Source organism: Cupressus sempervirens, chromosome 6 (genome assembly GCF_028749045.1).
Source record: "Cupressus sempervirens isolate cs-2001-9-10 chromosome 6, ASM2874904v1, whole genome shotgun sequence".
NCBI lineage: Eukaryota > Viridiplantae > Streptophyta > Pinopsida > Cupressales > Cupressaceae > Cupressus > Cupressus sempervirens.
Window position 1 is genome coordinate 437,146,984 of NC_143123.1, and position 24,774 is coordinate 437,171,757.

At 32.8% G+C, this 24,774-nt stretch overlaps 1 pseudogene; it reads right to left on the reverse strand.

Moving 5' to 3' along the window:
- Nucleotides 1-772: 772 nt before the first annotated feature.
- Nucleotides 773-18,200, reverse strand: LOC149552927 (DNA mismatch repair protein MSH2-like; annotated as a pseudogene).
- Nucleotides 18,201-24,774: the final 6,574 nt, after the last annotated feature.

Here is a 24,774-nt window from a genome sequence, read left to right on the forward strand (position 1 = left end):
GATATACTGATGGGTGGTACTTGATTCACCCTTTGTAATTATTTGTTCAAAATATCTAAAACTATGTATACATTAGGGATGATGTTGGATTTTCTTCACTGATTCTTTCCCAGTTGACCTCGTTGAATCAGATTAATAAAATATTACAGTGGCTTGCCACTTTTGCCTAAAAAAATAAATAAATAATTAAAACTATATATTAATACTAATGTTATAATAATAATATATATATTAATACTATATATTAATACTATTATAGCATTGTGTGTGTGTGTGTGTGTGTGTGTGTGTGTGTGTGTGTGTGTGTGTGTAAAAGCAAAGGGGCACGAAACAATGAAAATGAAAATGAAAATACCAATCAAAATGAACCACAAAAAGAATAATAACAAAAAACTAACAAGGAAGAAAAAATAAAGAAAAAAGAAAGAACGCTAATATAGCATAGAGTTAATCTATATACTATTATAATGAAGTGTATCTATATATATATGCAAAGAAGAAAAGAAACAAGGAGCATGACGCAACGATAAAGAAAAAGGACACCAAACATAATGAACAACAAAAAAATAAATTAACAAGGAAGAAAAAGGAAAGAAAAAGATAAAAAAGGACGAAGAAAGGAGGAACCAAGAAAAGAAAGGACAAGAAGGGGGAGGTTGAGGCAGAGAACAAAAGGGGGGAGAGCCACGACATAAAGGATATGATACACAAGAGGGAGAGGAGTGAGCAAGACCAGGGAAGAAGAGAGGGGAAAGGATAGGGAGGGGGACAGTCAAGGACGGTGACGACTATCTAGCGAACTTAATAATGGTTGCCAAGACTGGCTCAAGGACCATCCATCCTCTTGATTGAGATTAAGGGGATGGTGATTAATTTTGATGGCTTCCATTAACTTTCTCTTGAAGTAGTTATCTTCCATGACAAGGATTTGGGTGCTCTTGAGACAAATATGGTGTTTGGTTGCAGATGAGTGCTTTACTAGACCAGATTTTTGGACCCTTTCATGTTTGATGCCTGCACCATGCTCCCTAATTCTAGTCTGGAATGAGCGACTCATTTCTCTTATGTAGGCTACACCACAAGAGCAAACAATCTTGTAGACTCCTGAGTCTAGAAGAGCGTCCTTGGAGTCCTTAAGAGGGGGAACAAAGTTACGGACCCTGGACAGGGGCTTGAAGGCGACCCTGAGGCCCTTTTTGGACAAGATTTTGGCAATCTTTTAGGATATACGATCAACAAAAGGAAGGGCAACATTCAAGGGAGGTGGAGAAAAAAGAGGTTTGGGGTTGGCATTGGTGAGAAATAAAGATTTGGCTTGGTTAAGCACCTTAGATATTTGCTTATGAGAGTAACCATTAAGCTTGAAGACTTGGCGGAGATGGGTCAACTCCTGGTTTAAGTTGTCATCATCGCAACTTCTAAGGGCTCTAAGAGCAAGGGTCTTGAGGATGCCAATCTTTTGGATGGGGTGATGGTGAGATGTAGAGTGGAGGTATAAATCAGTGTGCATGGCCTTGCAATACACACAATGGTCGAGGGTTCCATCTGCCTTCTTGATGAGAACCTTGAGGAAAGGTAAATGGTTGTTTGACTCAAATTCCATCATGAAGGAGATGTTAGTGGATAAGTTGTTGATGTGCTGGTGGAACTCCACAAGCTTGTCCTGACCATGTGGCCAACACACATTTGTGTCATCCACATATCACTTCCACCATTTCAAGAACCTTTTTCTATGCGAGTGTGTGAATTCCATTACCATCTTTAGTTTTACAAGGTTAGACTATCTCTCTCCAACAATATTCCCCCTTTCTTATAATGTGTCATTCTCTTTGTTCATTCATAGGAAAAACACCAAATGTCAGTCCATCATATATCATAAATCAAATCAAATTTTCAATGAAATATAAAATCAAATACTTTCTTATCTCAAAAAGTCTCAAAATTAGTAACATATTGCCTTAAAATCACATGATATTACACACATACCTATGCACTTACCATACCTTGGCATCACCTGTGGATTTTTCCTTGCTAGTAGGTACTTCTTATCCACAACCTACCATACTTTTACACATGCACTCACAATATCATTAGCTCATATATAATATCAGTATCTCAAGGAGATCAATTCAAATATTAGAAGTCAAAATTTTGTTTAACTTTATGACTTCTTAACTTATCTTTCAATCACATCTTGATCATGAGTAACATAAATAATCAACCATTCATACCATGTGTACCATACATACCATCTAATATGTGGTACATGCTAAGTGAGTACCCATCCACATCAATAGGTCAGTGTCCATGAAACATAATCAAGTAATGTTATCCTGATACATCTAATTCGTCATTGTTTAAATCATCATGAAATACACAGACATCCACACATAAAATCATCAATGTACTCATCAAAATTTGATCATCATAATGCATACATATGCTTGCAAAAGGTGACATATAGTGCAATTATATCATAATGCGTCATATAGCTCCAAATTAACAACATACATTTAACCAATATAATAGAAAGATCAAGCATAAAAAGTCACACAATCAAATGTGTCAAGTAACATTAACCCAAGTTCTACATCAATAGATTATTCAACAAAATCCCAACACACATGTCGACCAAAGGGTCTAAGTTTATGTCAAACACGATATCGACTAGGAGTCAAACAAATAACTCAAGATGACCACATTAATGATCATTATTCATTGACCAAATTGATTAAATAAAAGGATTCAACAACTTTCTATAGTAGAAATCACATGCATGTTGGATCATCACATATACATAACACCAATGCAAAAATATTATTAAAGTAGGTAAAAGAGGGATCTGTACATACATGTTTGCACTCTCATAGGACAACCACATATCCATATACTTGCCACATAGGCCAAAAAGTCAAGTTAGGTTAGTCCAAAATTGTCTACTATTAGTTTAATTTAACAAGTACATACAATATAGATTCTAATTAATTTTTCAACTTCATTCTACTTTCCAACTTACATGTTGAAATGATAGGTATAAGAATAATTACATTTCATAAACCAATTATCGACCAAATTGTTGAGCACAACATATCATCACATGAATATTTCATACATGAATATATTGAATAAGTTGACGTACATGTCAAACTATATTTCATAATATGTAAGAACCATGTCCTGCTAAACAATAATAATTTTCCATTTGAGAGTGACATTATCCAAGGAATCCATCCATCAAAGTGTGTGATTTAATAAATTTATGAAGTATAATTTAAAGCATCATACCTCAATGGCATCATAGAAAATGTCGACCTACACATTGAACATGGAATAATGAGCACATATACAAGTGTAATGTCATCTACCATATGATCAATACCATTAAGTAAATCAGCTAGGTATGCTCACCAATCACCTACAAGGATCAGTAAATACAATTTTTATCAATTTAGTGACCTTAGGCCCTCAAGCCCATCTTGTCACCATAGTATACTTAACCAACATATAAGCACATGTTGTGATGTATGACCTTCATGCCATTAAATCATCACATAAAATATGGTTTGAGGCACTTTAACCTCGCCAACTATGGAGTGATTTTTTCCTGGGATTCTTCCTAACACGAAGAATACCCCTACCCTAGCAAGAGACACCTAGCTTCCTAGAACAAGATGGATTTGTTGCGATTGTGAAACACACTACATGCAACCATGTGCCTAGTAGCCTAATCACAAATTGTAGTAAGGAATAAAAATAAACTACACATCTACACATATGTAGTAAAATCAAATAAGCATAACCATATGCATATATGCATTATTTGGAAAACAAATGGCTTGGCCAAGCACTTTATAAAGCCAGATTTATTGGTAGAGCAAACAAGAACAACATGTAACCATTATACAGAACCGGCAGATAGAAAAACTAAACATGAAGTATCCATCTATCTTTCCCATAACTGCTACATTACATCTAGCCATGAAGGAAAATAACAACATTTTGTAGTGTCAGTATTACGCTGATAGGTAGAGTGGAAAATGAAAGCAGTACTTGTACCCTTCTTGTTTGTCCACATTGGGGACCCACACTGGAAGGTAAGCTTCCAAAATAATAAAAATAACATAAAATAAATGCGAAAGGAAGAATGACATGGTCTTCACAATCTACTCCCTCATACATCCTATCAAGGCTCCACAATAAAGATCATAGATGACATCACTTCGAAATCACAGGACTAGCATCATCAAAAATACACACACCCTAGCCACCTCAAGATCAAAGAAATCTTGAAAACAAGATTCATAATTCTCAAGTCAAAGTCCAAAAAGGAGATACAAAACCAAAATAAAAGTGAACAAGAGTCACGTTAAATAGGTTACATAAGAAATTGGTGGCTTGATGGTCATAAAGAATGTAAAATTTTAAGCTAGTCTTTCATCACATCCAAGTTCATGAAATTGAACATAATAAAATAAAAACCAAATTCACTTAAAGCACACTGACTATCACTAGTCACCAAGAGGGAATAGATGTTTGAACATAACCAAATTTCTCATGCATCACATACAATTTATTTTGATAATCACACATTTCTAAATGCATAATGGAACATGCAATACTTTTGTAATCAAATCCATGTTCTTCCTACTTATTATATTAAGTTAATCAATGAAACTCATGAATTTGGCATAAAATAGAAATAGATTCTTGCACCACATGTGCATCACATGTCATTTACATAATAAAAAGATATTTTTTAGTGCTATCACAAGCCAAATCTTCATTTGGTAGGCTCTCATAGCCTAGTGCAAAATTCAACCATCCTTTGACTATCTCAATAGTTCAATTTTAATACTTCAATATGCATATTATACCATCACATGGTTTTAAGTAAATATAGTCATAACATATAAGGTACACAATTTACCAGTCATTCCATAAATTTCCCATTTTTGACAATCTTTAAAAGAACGGAATTTTAACTCAAAATCATGACATGCATAAGAAACATCATATCCTTCTATGTCAAAAGTAATCATAGCTAAGAGGCACAACATGCAATCTATGTCATCAACTCATACAACATAAAGTAAACTAGTTGACTTATAGTTGTGTGTCTAGCATAGTGAACTCAAGGCCCAAGTGTAGAACCAAGAGTTCTAATACCATATGTAAGGATTGCCCCTACAAAACCAATGCCACATCAGAATTCTCCATAAAATGAAAAAAATTTCAACGAGAGTCAAGTCCTTTGAATATTGAGCAGTCAACATTAGTTGATTTACGTAAACTATCATTAGCTTTAACTAAAACGATATATATACATATATGCTCAAGTTCAAAAGAAATCAAAATTTCATTGCTAGATTACCAATACCATATACTGGATACCAGATAGTTTAACCATGATGAACAAGTTGAAATGAGCTCTAGAACTTGTCTAGGAACACAAGGGAGAGAATATTGTAGGAGTTCTTTACCACCCTACCTCGAAGTTCTTAAGCTTCCCTAGAATCTTTCTTGAAATGAAAAATACCCAGCCCAGCAGTGAGATAGTCTAAACAAGTAAAACTTAAAAGAATAATGGACTCATGCTACACAAATAATGTCAGAACATTAATCAGTCAACAAGATAACAAAACAACATTTTCTAGTTATCACCTCAGTATCATAGTTCCATCTCCATCATTTATAAAAAATTAAACATAACATGGTTTATCCAACCTTGAGTTTCATATACCCATCAACATACAAGGTAAAACTATAAAGTCCACTAATCATGAATTAATTTAATTACATCATCTTAGCTCATGTCTAACAAGAAAATTAGTCCAACTTCCAAAAGGGCATACAAGTACTACCATCAATTCTCTATTGACACATGTTATGATTTTGCATATATTAAGCCAATTGTATAGCTAACGATGAAACCCTTTTTTTCATCAATTAATATTATGTTATCCTATCATAAATCCTCTCATAAAACATAAATACACAAAATGTATACAGAAAAATGCATTCTCTAATATCTAAATAAATAGGAAGACCTTAACAATAAAAACCTAAATGCATGCATGTCCATAAGAAAAACAATAAAATAATCACGAGAGGAAAGTTTTCTACAATTTATATAGATGAAGTTTCAGACAAATAGCAGATGATTCAAGGCATAAACAGATCGACTGTGTATCAAACTGAATTCTCTTACATGATAAATAGTGCTTCAGAATTATGAGTTACCAGCTTGTCAAAAGATTAACACTAATATCAGTCATTCCTTGAATTATAGTTGCTATTTTTTTTCAATGATTAAATTGTAAGTTTTGTTAATGGCTTTAAGTACCAAAGAGAAAAGAATGGGATTTAAAGTTTGGTTTAACATGGCAAGTTATAAGAGTGTCAAGTAAAACATGACAAGTTTGAGTATGTGGAAAAACAAAGTAGGAAGCAACATATAAGTGCTAGAGTACTAATGTTTTAACAATTAGTACAAAGCACATTTTAGCCTATCAAATTACTAGTAGAACCATTTATTGTGAAAAGCAGAAATGGTGAAATCAGTACCAGTTTCAATTGAAAAACTAGTAGTGCTTTAGGAGCAATGTTGGAATGAGTAATTTCTCCCTCAAATGAATTGTAAAAGCATCATTGTTAGGTAAAGTTCTGGAAGTCATAAATAATTCTAAAAAAATCTATTTGTGTTTTGTCTGCTAATTTAGATGTTTTCTAAAATGATCTAAGACTTCTATTAATAGAAGCATCATGTAATGTAATTGATATGGACAAAATGATTATTGAAATATATTACTGCCATAGCAGATTGAGTATTTTTTTCATTTTTGTTTATTTTGTCCAGTCAACTTTCTTGATCATCTCCAGCTCGCGCACCTCCTCCTTTTACCTTATACCCCCTCCATCGATGAAATCGTTCTCTTTTATCTACTGTCTTGTGAGATGCAGTTGCAATGGAGAAACTAGAAAAGGGCAAGCACCCCTTTTTAATAAAAGACAATCCTACCATTGTAACTGACCCAACTGATTTGATTTGACGCATTTGTGCAAACAACTCTGCATTTCTCTTTACTAATTAATAAATTTTCTAACGAAATTTTCAAACAAAATCTTTGTGGCATGATGTTTTCAATTTCGTTTAGTTTGTGAACAAACGGGTTATGACACTACTGAGGCATCAATGAATTCCAGTCACCCTTAAACATCACACACTAAGGAAGAAATTAAGTTTGAAAAAAATAAGTCAACTTTGACTATTTAGCACTTTTAGTCAAGAAATGAAGTGATGTTTAAGCTGTCGGGTGAATTCCTTGATATCTAAAGACCATATTTATGATGCGAAGGATTATTCTAACAAGAACTGCTCCCCTGAAGGTATTTTTAGTTTCTTTTTAAAAAATTCTTTAACATATTCTGTTATACATGATTAAATCCATGGGATTTCAATGGTAACATGGCTAAATATATCTATGGTAAGTGGAAAAGCTTTTGTTGGAATTTCAGGCTACAAGCACCCATTTCTAATCTTTTTCAAACAATAGTAATGTACTAAACAGTGTATATATGAAAATGGTTGTCCTTTGAAGGTTTTCTTTTGCTTCTTTCAGTAAAAAAAAATTCAGTCCATAAGCTATAGTTATAGCTCAGGAACTGTTGAAGCAATGGAGTAAAAAGTAGATATAAAAATGGTTGTTCTTCATAAGTTTTCTTCTTACTTCTTTCACTCCTTAAATTTTTAGTCATAGGCCAGTTGACCATTAAAAATTGGAAGTATGCATGAAATATGTTAAAAGTACTGATATTTTCATAAAAAATGTGAAGAAATGAAGTTATAAATTGCATATTTATATTTTTCTGATTTGATAAATATAAAGAATTATTTTTCTATGAACAATTCAGGTGGCTTCATTAGCATTCCGAGTGAGGATGTAGATAACACGCTATCTTTGAGGAAGCATATATTGGAAGAGGGAAAGGAAGATGTGGGAATGGAATATGTTCTTATACACAATGACACCGAAATTAATCATCCAAAGAAGAGGGCTAAAGCTAGAAAGATGCATCTATTGGAGACATCGGTGAATTCCTTAATATCTGAAGACCATAATTGCGATGAAGAGGATGATGCCACAGGGCATAGTTGTAAAGATGACTCTAACAATAATTGCTCCTCTGGAGGTAGTTTTGTAAGTTAATATTTTTTTCAAAAAACATTAAGCTATTATGTTATACATGATTAAATCTAGGGGAAGGTCCATGGTGATGTACATAACTATCTATGATAAGGGGAAAAGCTTTCCTTGGAAATTAAGGATACAAGCACACTAGTCTTATATTTTCTTTTACAAATTATATTAATAACTAAAGATACATATTTCTATAAATGAGCATCTTTTAGAGTTTTCTTTTACTTCTTTCCTACTTTCATTGCATAAATTTATTGGCCATCAATTGTAGTTATGTCTTAAGAACAATTGAATTGTTAAAAGTATGCACAAATTTGTCATATATATTTAAAGTTTCCCTAATGTAAAAAAATGGAGAAATAAAGATATAAATAATATATTTATATTCTTCTGATTTGATATTAAAAATAATAAATTTTCTATGAACTATTTACATGGTTGGACAAGCATTCCAAATGAAGACATTTTTCTGATTTGATAATGAAAAATAGCTATTTTACCTTGAACTATTTTGATGGCTCAACAAGCATTCCGATGAAGATGTAAAAAGTAATCTCCCAATGAAGAAGGCAAAATGTTGCCTTCCACGTACACAACATTTATTAAGTGTAATCTTAGGTTTGAATATTTCTTCAAAATCTAAAGGATAATTTTAAATTTGAGTCATTGTTCTCATTATGATTTAGCTATATGTTATAATTATTTTAATTAATGATTATTAATATTAATGGATGAGGGTTATCTATTTGTTAAAATAATGAATTAGAAAATTATTGAGCCATAAAGGATGGCTAGCCAATATTTGTCTTCTCCCAAAAATAAATAAAAATTATAAACTAGCACTTGTACTTTTGAAGGGTGCACCAATCAAATGATGTCACTAAGTGTTGGCGTGGAAGGTTTGCAACATTTTGTGTGCGAAGTAAAATATTGGTAAGATTATTTGTATTTTTATTATTTTCTCTTCCTTGGTACTAATGAAATACACATTGTTAGACTTTTCCTTCATTGAGGTTCATCTTGTCTTTTCAAGAATTTATTTTTTTTGCAAGTTTTACCAATATCTTTGCACCCTTTTCATCCATAGTGAATTTTATAGGGTCTTCGTTAAATGGCTTGTGCTTTTATTATCTTCCTTTAAAATAATGGGTAAAATATGAGCATTGACATTGTTATTAATGAAGAACAAACTACTGTAGTAGTTTCCATCATTATATCATACATGAAGTATGAAGTGTGGGAGCATTTGATCTATCAAATTTGTAGATCTAATGTAATGCCTACCCCTAGTCTACTTTTAATGTTTTATTGTCATATTCTTTTAGGCCAACTTTATGGTTATGTTTTATGACTAATGGTACTTGATTACCAAATTTGATTGAATGTTATTTCATACTTAGTTTATATATCTGATGAGCTACTTGATACTCAATTATTTTATGTGTTCATTATTAGTCTTTCGATGATGATATATATATGTTCATATGGTGATTTTAGTTATTTTATGGTGATAGTTAGATGGATGATTTGTATGCAGTTTTCATGGTTACCTACCCCATACTTGCATGTGTATGGTGTACATGCATGTCTTACTTTATGGTTGACATTTCTGATGTGGTTGAGGGACGGAGTCATAGTCACCTACGAGTCAGGATTTACATGATGTACCACTCCCATCATTGTCTATTTAGTGTAGATTTATATGTATGTGTATATGCTCAGCTTTTATGAAGATTGCAAGTGCCAGACATCAACTTCCCTCAATTGTTAGGATGAGTGTGCCCTATCGTAGTATCTCAATGGTAAAAGATGAGAGATAGTTCTTAAGTTCAAATCCTAACCCTAAGCCATTTGTCCTATAAAGTAGGACAAGTATCTGAGTTATTTGCCCTTCTGAATTCGTCAAGTGATGTGAATCTAAGATTTTGACCCCTTGAGTTTGATTTAGTACTTTATTTTTAAAATGAGTTTTCTTATTTAGTTTTGTGGGTCTATTGTGATTTTCAGTTATAATTAAATTAAATAAAAAATTATTAAATGATTTAATTTAACAAAAAAAATTATATTAAAAAAACAATTTTTAATTATGTTTAATTAATTAATTAAATATAAGAAATAAATATAAAAGATTTAATTAAATTTCTAATTTTGGTATAATTATATTTATTTAATTTAATAATAATTTATTTAGTAGTTTCATTTTAATAATAAATTCCTAATATTATTATTAGTTAAATTAATAAATATATAATTAAAGGTGTCTTATAAAATAAAAGAGAGAATAAATTTAATAAAGTTTATTTTAATTAAAATATAAAAATAGTTTGCATATAAAATTAAAATAAAATAAAATAATTTAAAAAAGGACACCTAAGAAAAATTCTCCATATAAACATATAGCATGATCTAGGAAATGACAAAAACATCCTTCAAGATGATTTCTTTTCTTGGCTCTCTCAAAGAGAGATTTAAAGATTTTAGAAATAAAGATTTTCCATGTATACTTACATTTCTTTAGGATTGGTAGAACTATTATCATCTTCTAGTGGCAAGAATGTACCAAAATGTTTATTATCTCGCTTTGTAATGTAGCATTGAAAGATTAAATGGTTATGCACCATTCTTGTGTATCTGAAGAGTTGAGATACTCCAATTTGTTTGATAGATTGTGATGTCCCCAAATCATAAAGGGCTATTCACACTGATAGTCTTCCTCAGAACTTCCTTTCCATTTGTATCACATAAAGAAAGGTCAATGTGAAATTGGGATACCTAAATAAAGATGGGCAAGAAAAATGAATAACAACAAGATACCTATTGTTAACATCTCAATGCAGTTTTCGAAAGAGACTTGATTATTTTGAGATTATCAAAATAAAAAATGTAGCCAGGAGAACAAAAAAAGAACAAAGAGTTGTAAGATGGTGGCTAGAATATTGTTTCTTCTTTTATGTGAGTGGTTGTGTGAAGGAGAAAAAAAGCTCCAGATTGTAATCCCAAATATATATATACCTCAACATTCTCATAGTAATCAATATAAAACTTCTCAACATGAACTTTGGTTTGAAAACTAGGAATTGGTTTAGACAAAATCCCATTTGGAGTAAGCACATCCCCCATCATAAATTTCAAGCCTTGAGGAACTGTAACTGAACCCAAGTAGCCCCCCATAGAACTTAGAGGTTCCCTTACCATTATGAGCAAAAGAGCTGCATGTACACCAATAGGTGCAACCCTACTAGCAAGCCCTTTGAATCCATATAGACCTGATTCGCTGAAGAATGCAAGCCTCAAATTTTGAAAACAAAAGATCATATTATCCATGGAATAAGAGAAAAAACATTGGATGAATGCTATGCGATCATTTCTTCCAAATAATCACAATTAGGTTACCTCATATCTTGAACCCATTAGAAGAACACCAAGGTCTTGAATATGAGTTCAATGAAGTGATTCTGTAACTTCTAGTTTTAGGATGGTGGATCCAGACTTCATGAATGCCAAGGAGAAGGCTATAAATGTCCTAGGGAACCCTAATGCAAGGGTTGTTAAATGCCATTGTACAACTATAGTATGGAACAATAGATTGTGCCTAGAATTGCAGTGACAGTTACTAGTTTTTATTAAGTTTTGAAGTGAATAGAGAAGTATTTGTGGATTTTATTAGATGGAATAGTGTGTATAGTGTTAATACCTCCTTGTGAAAGCATTAAGTTAGATCTTTTCAAGTTTTTCAAGTGCTTTGTTTAATTCTTTCTAAGAAGACTATGCTCCCCATCTAGTATCTATGATATCATTATCATGACATTATAATTTGGAAGCATGGAATGTTAATGTAATTCTAGAAAAAGTAGAATGCAAATTTTAAAGACAGACAAAATGCAAGCATCCCCTCATAATAAAGACAATGCCTTGAATAAAATCTGGCATTGAAGAATCCCTCATTTTGGTAAAGATCATCAAAAAACTATAAGAGACCTGAAATTTCCACAGTTCATGATAGTTCTAGTGAATGCTTTTGGATATAATGATATAAATTTTTTTAGCATCAACAATTTGGATCACACTCACATTTTTTCTCAAATGCTGATGCCAAAAAACACTACACAGTTTTATCCAGAAGCATTCGTCAATACCATAAAACTATCCTTGCTTCCTCTATAGGTTGTATTCTAGATGCCTGTATGAAATCTCTTTCTTGAAGCATATAGGGGAAAGAGTAGCTATAAGTCATATATTAACTATGGCATGGAATCCTTGTAGCACTGAACTTTTCAAAGATTTCTTAAGTGATGTCTTTAAGGATGTGAAAATTTTAAAAGTAGACCATGACTAGAATGGCCCATTACCAATCACAACAGATAAAGAGTGTAAGTAAATCAAAATTTTCAAACCTGAACCAAGTCTTCCAACCATTCAACCTCTAAGCTGAGATCTTTCAATGCCAAACATTAATACCTAACTCATTTAAACACATAATGAAACCAACATCATATGAGGAGTACATTACCATATCACTAGACTAATTTTTGCTGCCTAATGATCTACATGTTGCCAGACATTGAAGCTATTAGTACAAAGCAAGGAGCTATTAAAATTATTATCTAGGAGAGAAAATCAAATAAAAATAGCAAATGATTATCTTAACTTACCATCTATGGCTATGCAATGAATTTGTGCAAAGCATTTTCTGGCCTTAATTTTGACATAAATTCCCACCAAACATAATGCAAACACAGCTCCACCAACTACTCTGCATGCTATGGTTATTGCCAATTTTTTTGCCCTACCTGTAGAATAGAACACTTTGTCTTTCATAATATTCCCAACAATAGGTTAATTTGCAAAATTACGGGTATCTTAATTTGATATATAGGCAGCCTAATTAAAAACACACCTTTGTTTCATGTCAGAAAACTTACTTCCATTTTTGTTAAATGCTTATTTAATAGTAAAGTGATTGAATCATATACAAATGGTAAATAGGCATTCATTGATGGAAACAAAGTAAAGCGTTAAATTACTCTTCGTGAACCAGGCTTTAAAGGAATGCATAGAATTATAAGATCATTTGTCAAACCCAAAATAAAGAGTAGTATGACAAATACTAGTGCTTAAAGATCTCTATCTTTCATAGTCTATATTATTAGAAAAGTATCTCTTGGTAATATACTATATAGAGTGTTTGAATCGAGTAGTCTTAGATAACCCTGAAGAGCACTCAAGTATAATGAGAAACCAGCCAAAAGGGTGTTGTACATAACGAGCATAAGTAGACTGTGCCGCTGTGAAAACAAGAACTAACATGGCTGAAGTTCTGAACATACCAAAATTAGAGAAAAGACACTAAATACATATTAATAATGAAAGATGAATCATCGCATAGCTGAAATTATAGTTCATATAGTTTTGTCTTGTCTAGACCAATATAGAAGATTAAGCAATCTAATACATAGAGAGCAGCTCAAGAGTTTTCTATAAAGCTGAAATCAAGACAAGTAACTATTTGAATTTTGACTACAATACACGAATCCAATCTTATTCAGTGCTTGATCACAATATTTCTCCAAAGTAGAAAAATTAAAATAGATAGCCTAGATAATATAAAAGCGAAAAAATTAGAAGGTACAGTCTGGGTGCACATATGGCAAAAATCAAAGTGCGCCCCAGTATTTTATTCAACAGCCCAATCACTAAATCAGTCAGTTCCAACTTCCACATATCAATGAATATTCACCATCAAAAGCATCACAGTTTAGGAGAGGGGTAAGGTTTCAAGTATTTGTCAAACAGTCTTGTCTGTCCACATTGAGGTGAGCATGTCATATTTACAGCCAATTCTTACACAAGACATGAGCAAATCCACAAAGTCTCTTGAAATATGAGTTTAATTATAATTAACTATTATATAAATGTGTTATGAAAAAGATTTGTAAAAACCATACTTGTTGGATGATTATGTGTCTATTCATGCCAAAAGCAAAAGGATAGATAATGACACTACATACACGTTATAGCTATACATCTCTTCCACTAACAGCTATGCATCCTTTCCACAAACAAGTCTCTAATGTCCATGACTTGCATTCAACATTTTTACATACCCATAGCGGTGCAATAAACAGCAGTGCTAACAAATTAATTTGTTAAAAAATAAAATTATTATTCTCCAAGTGCAGCAATGAAGAGGTCCAATTCTCGCAACATATTAAAAAAATTAAGCTTGTAATTCTTGCAAACATATAGGTTTGTTGAAGACGTGGGACTGACTCCTAAAGAAATATGAAGCATAGAGTTAACTGCTTAAGTGTTAACATAGACTGTCATTGTATGGTATCAAATGCCTATTAGTTCAAGAACCAATTTATTCAAAACCTGTCTTACAACATTACTTGATATCCATACAATATCATCCAACTGGCATTAAGAAAATTTCAAATCAATCATCACCTACAAAAAAATTTAGTTTTCCTGCAATAATACATTCTTTTTGGAAGATTCAATAAGCATGCAAAAGGAATAGCTTAATCTAGTCTTTATTATTTGAAGTAATCATGTAAGCTTTAAATACTTTAAATAAAAACAGTCAGGACTCAACAATATGAAGGCATATGAGTTAAAGCAATAAATATATTAAAAAGGAACACAATATCGGAAATTTTTTTATTAAGACTATGTGTAGAATTATTTCTCACAAAGATTAAATAGTAAATAAGGTAAAAAACAGACTAAAAAAACTTACCTCAGTAAATGTTGCTGCTGTTTGTACCACAAGGGTAACAAGTTGCCTTTGACTACTTGAATATTCATCTGATAACTTAATATATTGCTCCCCAAGTCCCTTAAGTTTTGCATTTGTGAATTTGACTCCATCCTTCCATGTTTCTAAGACTATATGTGATGTATTCAACTTCTTCTGTACTTTTGGTTCCTCTTGTCCAAATTGTGTGCCTTTGACAAGTTTTAAAGCCTTGTCAATAGGAAGATCTAGATCATCTACTGCTCTATGATGTACTTTTTGAATTTGTTCTTCCACTTCATCTTGTTCACTCTTAAGTGTCATCAGACTAGGATCGTAACCAATTGAGATCATGTACTCTCCATTGTCAAGTTGATCGAGATCAACAACAACCTCCACAAGTGTTGCAAACTTTGTCAAATGCTCTTCATCTGTCCAAAGTTCAAAGGTATCCAAATATCTTTCCCTGATCAATAAAGAAAAGTCCCCTTGATATCGTTCAAGTGAACTTTTGATTATAGGAAGTCATATGCTTGTATATCACATGTAAAATAACTATAGTGAACAAAAACAATCCAAAAATAGTTTAAGTGCTTGAAAACCATAGTTCTCATCTTGTAAAAGATGTGATATCTGTAAACTGCAAGCTTAGCATGATAGCTAAGAACAATCATAGATGATGAAATACACCATTCAATCAGTAAGTGCAATTGCACAGCACAAAAATAAATTTAGATACAAAGCAATGATCAACATTCATTCAAAAGAACGATGTCATTGTTGTGAAAGAAACACTTAAATTCAGTGCAAAAGTATCCATGTGATCATAAAAGAGAAAAAACACAAAGCACGTTTATTGCAAATGCATAGTATAAAAAATCAAATAGATTAAAACTTAAAGATCCTTGCCTAATAGAGCTTTAGAATATCTTGTAGATTGGCCCCACCCTTCTCCAATTTTTGCACAAGTCAGTCAGTATCTACAATTCTTTCTAGATGAAGTCTTAAATCTTGGCGTAATACTGCATTCTCAACAAATGCCTGCACCATATCCAGTCTACACTTGATCTCTTCTACATCTAAGAGAGGTTGCTGGAGCCACCTATTCAGCAGTCTCTTCCCCTTGCCAGCAGTACATGTCCTGTTCATCAATCCAAATAAACTAAAGTTCTTTCTTCGCATCTATTTTATTTTTAGGAACATTCAATGCTCGTAAAGCTGCAGCATCAGGCTGCATAAAACTGCCTATGTGATAATACTGAATGGTAAACTTTCTATAATTTCTGTCATCTGCAAGCAAATCTGTGTAAGAGGGGAGGGCCCCCCGAGCTCCAGCAGCAGACTCTGAACTTGCAACTATATCCTTCAATGACTCAAGTGGTACAAGGCGACGGAGATCTTGATCAACATCTCTAGACTTGAAATCAGATTTCTTCTTTTCAGTTAAGAGAACATTACAACTTGCCAATACATCATGCAGGCATTTATTATTAGTGGACTTTCTACTGCCTAGAGGTAACAAGCATTCCCCACAACCAAGAGCTATCATAGAAAATTCCAGGTTTGAGTATAGGCTGTCATCAAGAAACTCGGTGATGCCTAAAGTTCTCTTTGTCGGGTCAAAAAAGGCCATACCCACAAGGTAATCATTTTCATGAATAACATATTGAAGAGCGATTATCATTGGTGTATCTTGCATGTCATTGCTAGCAAAGAGAATGTCCTCAAAACTGCCAAGCTTGCCAGGGGTTCCAGTTTTTGCCAACCTCGAATTTGATCCACTTCCCTCAAAAGGCTCCATAGTATGATCAGTTCTCTCTAACAACAAGTTTTTGATAATTGTTTCAAACATATTCGTGCTAATGCTCACACTTGAGAGAGCATCATGTCCGTTACCCAACTGACAAAGAGTAGTTGTGGTGTGGTAGTAAGTTTTTGCAATGAAGAGTGCATCATCCCCATGAGTAGTATAGTAATCCTGATATCATCAAATCTTTAGTCAGTTCTATGATCATCTTATCATCTGTCAACTTGAATAACTCAGTTCAAAATATGGCTGCAGAAATTATGCTGAAGTTATACCTCTTAAATATTATAGTCTCACAAACATCAATATAAGCTACAAATCAGTAAAAATTAGAAAGCGGCAAACTATAGCATCGAATTATACTTTTTCCTGTATGAAAGAAATTAAAATGCTAAACACTGTTTGTGTAGTGTTTAAAATTTGAAGACATGATTCAAATACCAAATAAATTATTTTCTCCAAACAAGTGCAGATTATTCAAACCATATTAAGAAGATATATTGGCATGAATATAGGATTTACTTTGGAGTTCTGAGGTTAAAGATGGAACATACCAGTACTTATTACTGGATATACTTTCAAGGTGACACTTTCAAAATTTCAGTTCTATCTTACACATTATTCAATCCTAAACTAAAGCAACACACCAGTGTTTATACATTTCAACACACACTTCACTGATTATAAAATGCAAAAGTCGGTAAAGATGCATGAATTAAAATAAGGATAAAAATGTTTTAAAAAAATTGAAATAGATTTTTTCTTTAAATAGAGAAAATAAAGCAACACCATTGTTAGAGATACTTAACATTCACATTATTTATGAATCTTCTGTACCTCAAAACATATCCATCCTTCTAATATTTGGATAAATTAATACTGCATTAAGCTTTAAGACAACTGCAGGAAAATGGACAATTAATTTAATTGATTCAAAGACATTTCCATAATCTTGAAAGGGATAGAAAGATCACTGAAAGCACTATTTGTAGAACCCTATATGGGTCACAAGGAGAATGGTGTAACTATTATTCGAAGAAAAGTCAAATATACCACTTGAAGGCAAACTATAAACTTTTTGAAATAGAGTATGATTAAGGTCAAATCCAATCCAAAAGTGTTTGAGGCTCATTAGAGTTGACAACAGTAGGTTGGAAGATTGGTGAACCTATCATAGTTCATTGAGGTTAACATTTTCATTCTTTAGGGATCCCAACATCTTGATTGGAATTCATGATTAACATGTATACAAGATTTGTTGAAAATCTGATTTGAAGTTAGGCTTGGAACTTCTTCAGTTGGAAGGCAACGAGTTCTCAGATTATCTACATGTAACTATACCATACTAGGAAAGAACACTATAATATGTCACACTCCAACAGGCCTGTGTTACACCCAGTTGTAAATTGCGAAGTTTTCTAAGGGCCAGCAATATGGAATCCCCTATAAGTCCCATGGGTTTGAAAGGGAAAATCAAAAGTTGTTCTTCCAATGGAAAAACATTAAATGTTCTTGAAATAGGACAGCTTCAAGAAATGCTTAACTCAAAAATATAGAAATTGGAACCATTATTCAATCAATTAGCCTATGATCTCTACCTATTATTCAACTCCCATGATGTGTTGGAAAAGTGAGAGACAGTCGAAAACATTTCATAAATACTATGTAGATGTGCAAATATTATATGACAACACAACAACATTAAATGATAAAAATAAGAGAATTAATGTTGAAAATATATTGATGATGAGGAAATAAGGTGGATTGGCAAAGTTGGGTTTACTCTCAAACTTAATCATGAGGTTACAATCTAGGAGAGGAAGAGTATACAATATGAAAAATTATGAGATAAATGGAAAAATATAAATTCATTTGGACTCCCACGGAAGAACACTTGTAAGCCAAATAGCATTTTTCTGTGAGGTGACCTACAAATCCACCTTTAGCTTCAGCTAGAAATTTAAAAACATTAATAAACAAAGATAGCTTTCATCTTTCCTACAATTATTGAAAAGATCAAATAATACTCAGAGATAATGATGCTTAGGTTAAACTTATAACTCAGCCAAGCTACATATTTTTCTTGCAATAAGGGAAGAGATGGAAAAGATACAAGCGAGACCTTTGAGGATTTGACAAATGGGTGAGTAACTTGTTTATTGTTCCACTCCAAGTACTTTGAAGGTTTTTCTCATCATTACTTTTATTGATTTAGGGAGATAATATTTGCCAGGGATGGGGATAGCAAGAAAAGTTCTAGTGAAGGAGACAAAAAGCCATCCACTTCTTCCTTCATTCCTACTCCTTTGTCATCTTTATTCCATTCACTTTGTGCTTTTGTGTATGATTATTTTATGTCTGATGTATTGGTCCATTGTGTTGTTTTCTATGTTATTTTCACAAAGCTTGATTGAGTAGTGTCATAAATTGTCCCTTTACAATTTCACACTTAGTTTAGGCTCACTTTAGTGGTTGTGCCTAATTTTATACAACTTTGTGACCATTTGCATAGTCTTGGTGCATTCTATAATTTCTACTTTCTAAAATAGTTTTTAATAATAAATAAATAAAATTTAAATATAAAAATTAATAAATAATAAAATATAAAATAAAATAATTACAAGTTAATTAAGTTAAATGAAAGGTCAAGAGATGTGAAATGAAGAAATGTGACTCCCTCAGCATTAGATATAGATGAGAGGAGAGTTCATTTGAAAGGGTGAGGGAGAGGAAGGAAGAAAGAGGACGGAATGAAGAAGAAAGGAACATAGATAAATAAAATAGGGAAGTGAGACTCTTTCAAAGGTTTGTAACTCTTTGAAAGGGTTGTGACTCTTTTAAAGGGCAAAAATGTTGAAGGGTTGCGACTCTTTCAAAGGGTGGAAATTGTGACAAGTTGTAACCATTGCAAAGGGATAGATATGATGAAGAGGTGTGAATTTCCCCCAAATTGGAAGATATAAAGGGTAGAAGATTTCATTGAAGAAGAACATCCAACCGAGATCACTTTTGGGAATAATATATTATTCTCAAAGGCAACAATGGAAAGTGGTGACTTAATCCTTATGAAAGGTGGTAACCCTTCCAATAATAAAGTAAAAAGGAGGATCAGTACAATACTCATTAAAAGGTGGATTAGAGTGGAAGGTGTAAGCAAATCGTCCAACAATTAATACATTCAGAAGTTCCTTGCTAAACATCATGGGAACAATTGAAGAATATATCCTAAGGAATCATTGAGGAAGAATCAAACACAATAATAAGTTAGAAGTAGTTACAGGAATTAAACAATAAGATAAAATGGAGATTAGGCATATGAAAGCAATAGACCCCTAGGTTTTTCAGAACTATTATTACCAGCATCTTGTAATCTAGCAATTGCTCTTGTGGTATTTATCATTGTCTATGTGTTATTTTTCAATAAATTATCTTTATAATGATTTGATATAGAGTGTATATTCAATAATCTATTTGTGAACTTTCATCATTATAGAAGGATGTGTAAGAGAAAGAGGAATCATGAGGAATGCCATCTAGGTAGGGACCCTAGGTGAATGGTCGACCATGTTGCTAGCCACCTAGGCCAAAGCTCCATTCTTAAGCATAGAAAGAATAATCAAGGTATTGAAGATCAATAGTTGTAGAAGCTATCTACTATACCTGTCAGGAAACATATTGAAGAGCGATTATCATTGGTGTATCTTACAGGTCATTGCTAGCAAAGAGAATGTACTCAAAACTACCAAGCTTGCCAGGGGTTCTAGTTTTTGCCAACCTCCAATTTGATCCACTTCCCTCAAAAATATCCACAGTATGATCAATCCTCTCTAACGAAAGGTTACTGATAATTGCTTCAAACATATTCCTGCTAATGCTCACACTTGAGAGAGCATCATGTTCATTAGCCAACTGACGAAGAGCGGTTGTGGTGTGGTAGTAAGCTTTTTCAATGAAGAGTGCATCATCCCCATGAGCAGTATTGTAATCCTGATATCATTAAATCTTTACTTAGTTCTATGATCATCTTATCATCTATCAACTTGAATAACTTAGATTTTGTGTTATTGGTAGAAGTTTGTGACTGCTCCTCTTTCATATCCTTTATATCTCTGTGTGCCCCCATCATTTGATAATCTATGATAGAGTGTTGAATCTTATTCGATGCCTGGGTGAATAGATGACTTCATATCTTAAAGTGTTATATCACAACCTCCATCAGCCAATGACTATCTGATATGTGACTCTTGATTTGAGTCAAAGTGTAATATTTTGATACTTTCCAGTAATAAATAATTTTCTATTGGACCCTCACCAATATTTAGTTGATATATAGTCAAACTGCTACCATTGAAGACTTACTGGTTTCCTTTCTGCTCACTTCCTTCCTCAAATGGGATGTTAGCATACTCTACTACTATAATGTCCCCTATTGAGACTTTTACTAACTTACTCTACTATTCACAACTAGGGTTTAGATCCCACTCAAATATAATGATATAAAACTTTCCTTACTAGAAGAGTAACAATTCCTAATGATCAAATTTCATCATTATGCATTTAAACTACATTAAGGAATAGTTGATGATTCATAATACATTTTCAACCATTCAATTCCTTGTTGCACTCTTCATCACTAACCTTGAGAAAGATGGGGAATTACTTATCCGTGGGCCTTGGAAACCATTTCTGAGTAGGCTCCATGAAAGGATTTGTGGTACATATATCTAATACCTATAATGAGGCTACCTCCTCAAGGATTAATTTCTTGGCTATCTGAGGGACTGCAGGGAAGAACATTTCTAATGAGGAACAGGTAGGTGATAATTGGACAAACCTTGTGGTATGCTATTGGGTTTAGTTTGAAGTGGAAATGGTAAACTTCACCCAATTGGGTTTAGCATCAGATGAACCTAATCCCCTTCCAAAGTATCTACTAGTGCCAAGACTAAGGAAAGGAATGGGACCCATAGTGTAGTGCACAATGCACTAACAACCCCTCTTTTAGGATGCACATGGGCAGGGAATGATTAGCCATTATATGTGAACTAGTCACTATTGTCTTGTGATTCACATTTGAGTAGGTCAATATAGTGTTTGTGATGTATGTTGGAGCTACTTACTATGTATGTGATGTATGGAAAGCTAGTTACCTTGTGTACATGTGATGTGTATGAGCAATTTTTTGTATATGAGATAGGTGCTCATTATAATCACGATGTGTGTGATTTATGATATGGGGTTGAGGTTGTTCAGAGCAATTGTCAAATGACTATTGAAAACTAGAACACTAAGGAGAGCTATAATTACCTATTTACAAAATAGCTAAGACCAAAGACAAACATCTATTCAAAATAAGGATTGTTTGTATGGTGGCTTGTGGACTGCAACACCATCTATTATCATATGGAATTTATGGTAGGAGAGAAATAGATGCATTAAAGAAAAAAAGGATAGGATAGGAACAACTTACCAACAAGATGGAGGTTGCCATTATGAAGATTGTGAATAATAAAATATTGAATATGCAAAAAGTGGTGGAAAAGATGAATTATTGGGATGAGAAGATGAGAGATAGATGGATTTGGGTTTTGTGATTCTTTGGTATGTTAGTTTGAGCTTCACTTGGTTTCAAGAATACTATAATATTCTCTACTTAACAAGGTCAACCACGTGAAGGCCGAAACTCATTTGGCCACACCCCCTCCCCCTAACATCAATCTAAATTATCCATTATTATCTAATTACATACTTCGTTCATTCATTCATCCATTTCTGAACTATAACATTCAATCAATAAAATCACATAACATTCATTAATATGATATAAAATTTATTAATACACAATACTAATGAAGACTTCATTAACACATAACAATATTCATTAACATAAAATAAAAATCAATATTAATATGCAAAATTCATAGATAATTACTTAAAACAAAGTTTTTTCATCATCCAACAAGGTTTATCAAACACCATTTTAAAAACATCAATTCTTCTTTTTGTTTTTCTTAGCTCTGTTAAGAAAAAGGCTGATAGGAGCATCAATATCTTCCTTATTTTCCTCCTCTTGTGGCACATGTAATATCAAATTACGATGGCTCCTCCTCTTTGAAGGAGTAGGAGGCTGCTGCACTAAAGGGGGCTCTATTGCAAGAACAAGTAAATGGGTTAAATTCACATACTCTTTTTCTTTTTTTAACTATTACAAGTCTATAATTAAGTAGTAGTACAACACAGCATGCATTTTTCTTACTTGAAAATGCAACATCATGTACATTAACATTTTGATCCACTGCCACGTCAACATGCTGAACACTTGGAACATGCTCCATTCCTTCACCATGATGTTCAACATACTCTAAAATATTCAAAAAAAGGATACACATCAAATTGCAATTGAAGATGTTAAATTGTATTCATAATTGAATAGTTAATTTCCAATTGAAGACTAATACCTCCACCACTATAATGTAAATCATGGTCTTCATTACGAGTAGGTTCTATGGTAGGATATGAAGGCTATAGTAAAATGTTATGTGCATTGTTATGCAATCAATTTATGTTCAAAACTAGCACCATAAAAGAATTTTCTCAACTATTCAATTTCATTTACTTCTCATCTGACCAATTTACCTATGTCTCATTTGGTGCACCAAATTCTTTGGTAAGGCTTTCAGATTCTTGGCATAGGTGTGTAGCCACAACTTTATAGCCTTCCTTCAAGGCAATTTTTCTATCTTCATCTATGAGCTACACATTGAATTCTGTGCACTGTATTTTTTTCTTAACATCATTAGTTTTCCATGTATGGTTTCATTAAATAAAATTGTTTGCAACATTATATATAAAATATGTATACATATGTGTGTGTGTGTGTGTGCGCAAAATTTCATTGTTGTTACTTACAAGTCGAGACTGAAGATTCTTATAGCCACCAGAGCCAAGTTTGCGTTGGCCAACTTTTTTTAGTCTTACTTTTGTAACCATAGATGTATCCTGTAGTCTATTAACAGTTTCAAACATGTTAGATTATATATTTACAAAGATCACTAATTAGTGCATGATTACAATGTACTTATTACTATCATTAGATGCCTTCTTTTGCCCTGTGCGAGTTCATTTACTCTATTTTTACATAGCCTTTTCTCTTTTGCATCTTCTATTATTTCATTCCACTCCATTGGTGGAATCATAGGAGGATGCTCGTACTTTGGGTTCTCCATAAGACCCCTTCTATATTGATGCCTCACAACCTTTATATGCCTTGATACTCTTTTCAGAAGTAGGCCAGTGTCAAAAATGTTGTTTTCCAAATAAGTCCTCAAAAGATGTAATCAGCTGATTTTTTAATTCAAAAGCCTATAAATTCCACCTTTTTAAAAATAAAAAAAATTGTTAGATCAATAACTTTGATATAATACAATAAATGAAAGAAAAGAAAAATTAAGTAGCAATGATATGAAACTGCGTACCTTTTACGTATGTGATGGGGACACAGCCCAAGAACAGAATGGACACAACAGAAAAGGAAAATTGTATTAACTGAAAAATAAGCTAGTACATTCAATACAGAGAAAATAAACTTCAAAACATGCCCTAAGGGCTTACAATAGCATAAATGTGGAGATAATGTCTCCTTTTAGTACCTCCTCTCAAACTCCACTCCGAACTGCCTTTTACAATGCCAAAAATCTCCTTAAATAGACCTCGGAGGGTTAAGGACTATGAGTACATTCTAGAAAGTGCTAGTAGGCATCCACCGACCAAATAGAAGGTTCCAGAAGCTGTGTTAGAAGTTGACACAAATCTAGAAGAATCCAGAAACGGTATCCGAACTTTCGGGAGGCATAACTATTGAACTGTAGCTCCGATTGACGAACCATTTACATTTTCAGAAAGCTCTTGAAGCACTCTATAGCCCTATGGATGAGCTTTTCTCCTCCCCCATTTTTTGGCCCTTTTCAAGGTCATTTAATGCCCCTAACCTGACTTTGAAGCATTCTTAGGAGGTCTCCACAACCCGAAAA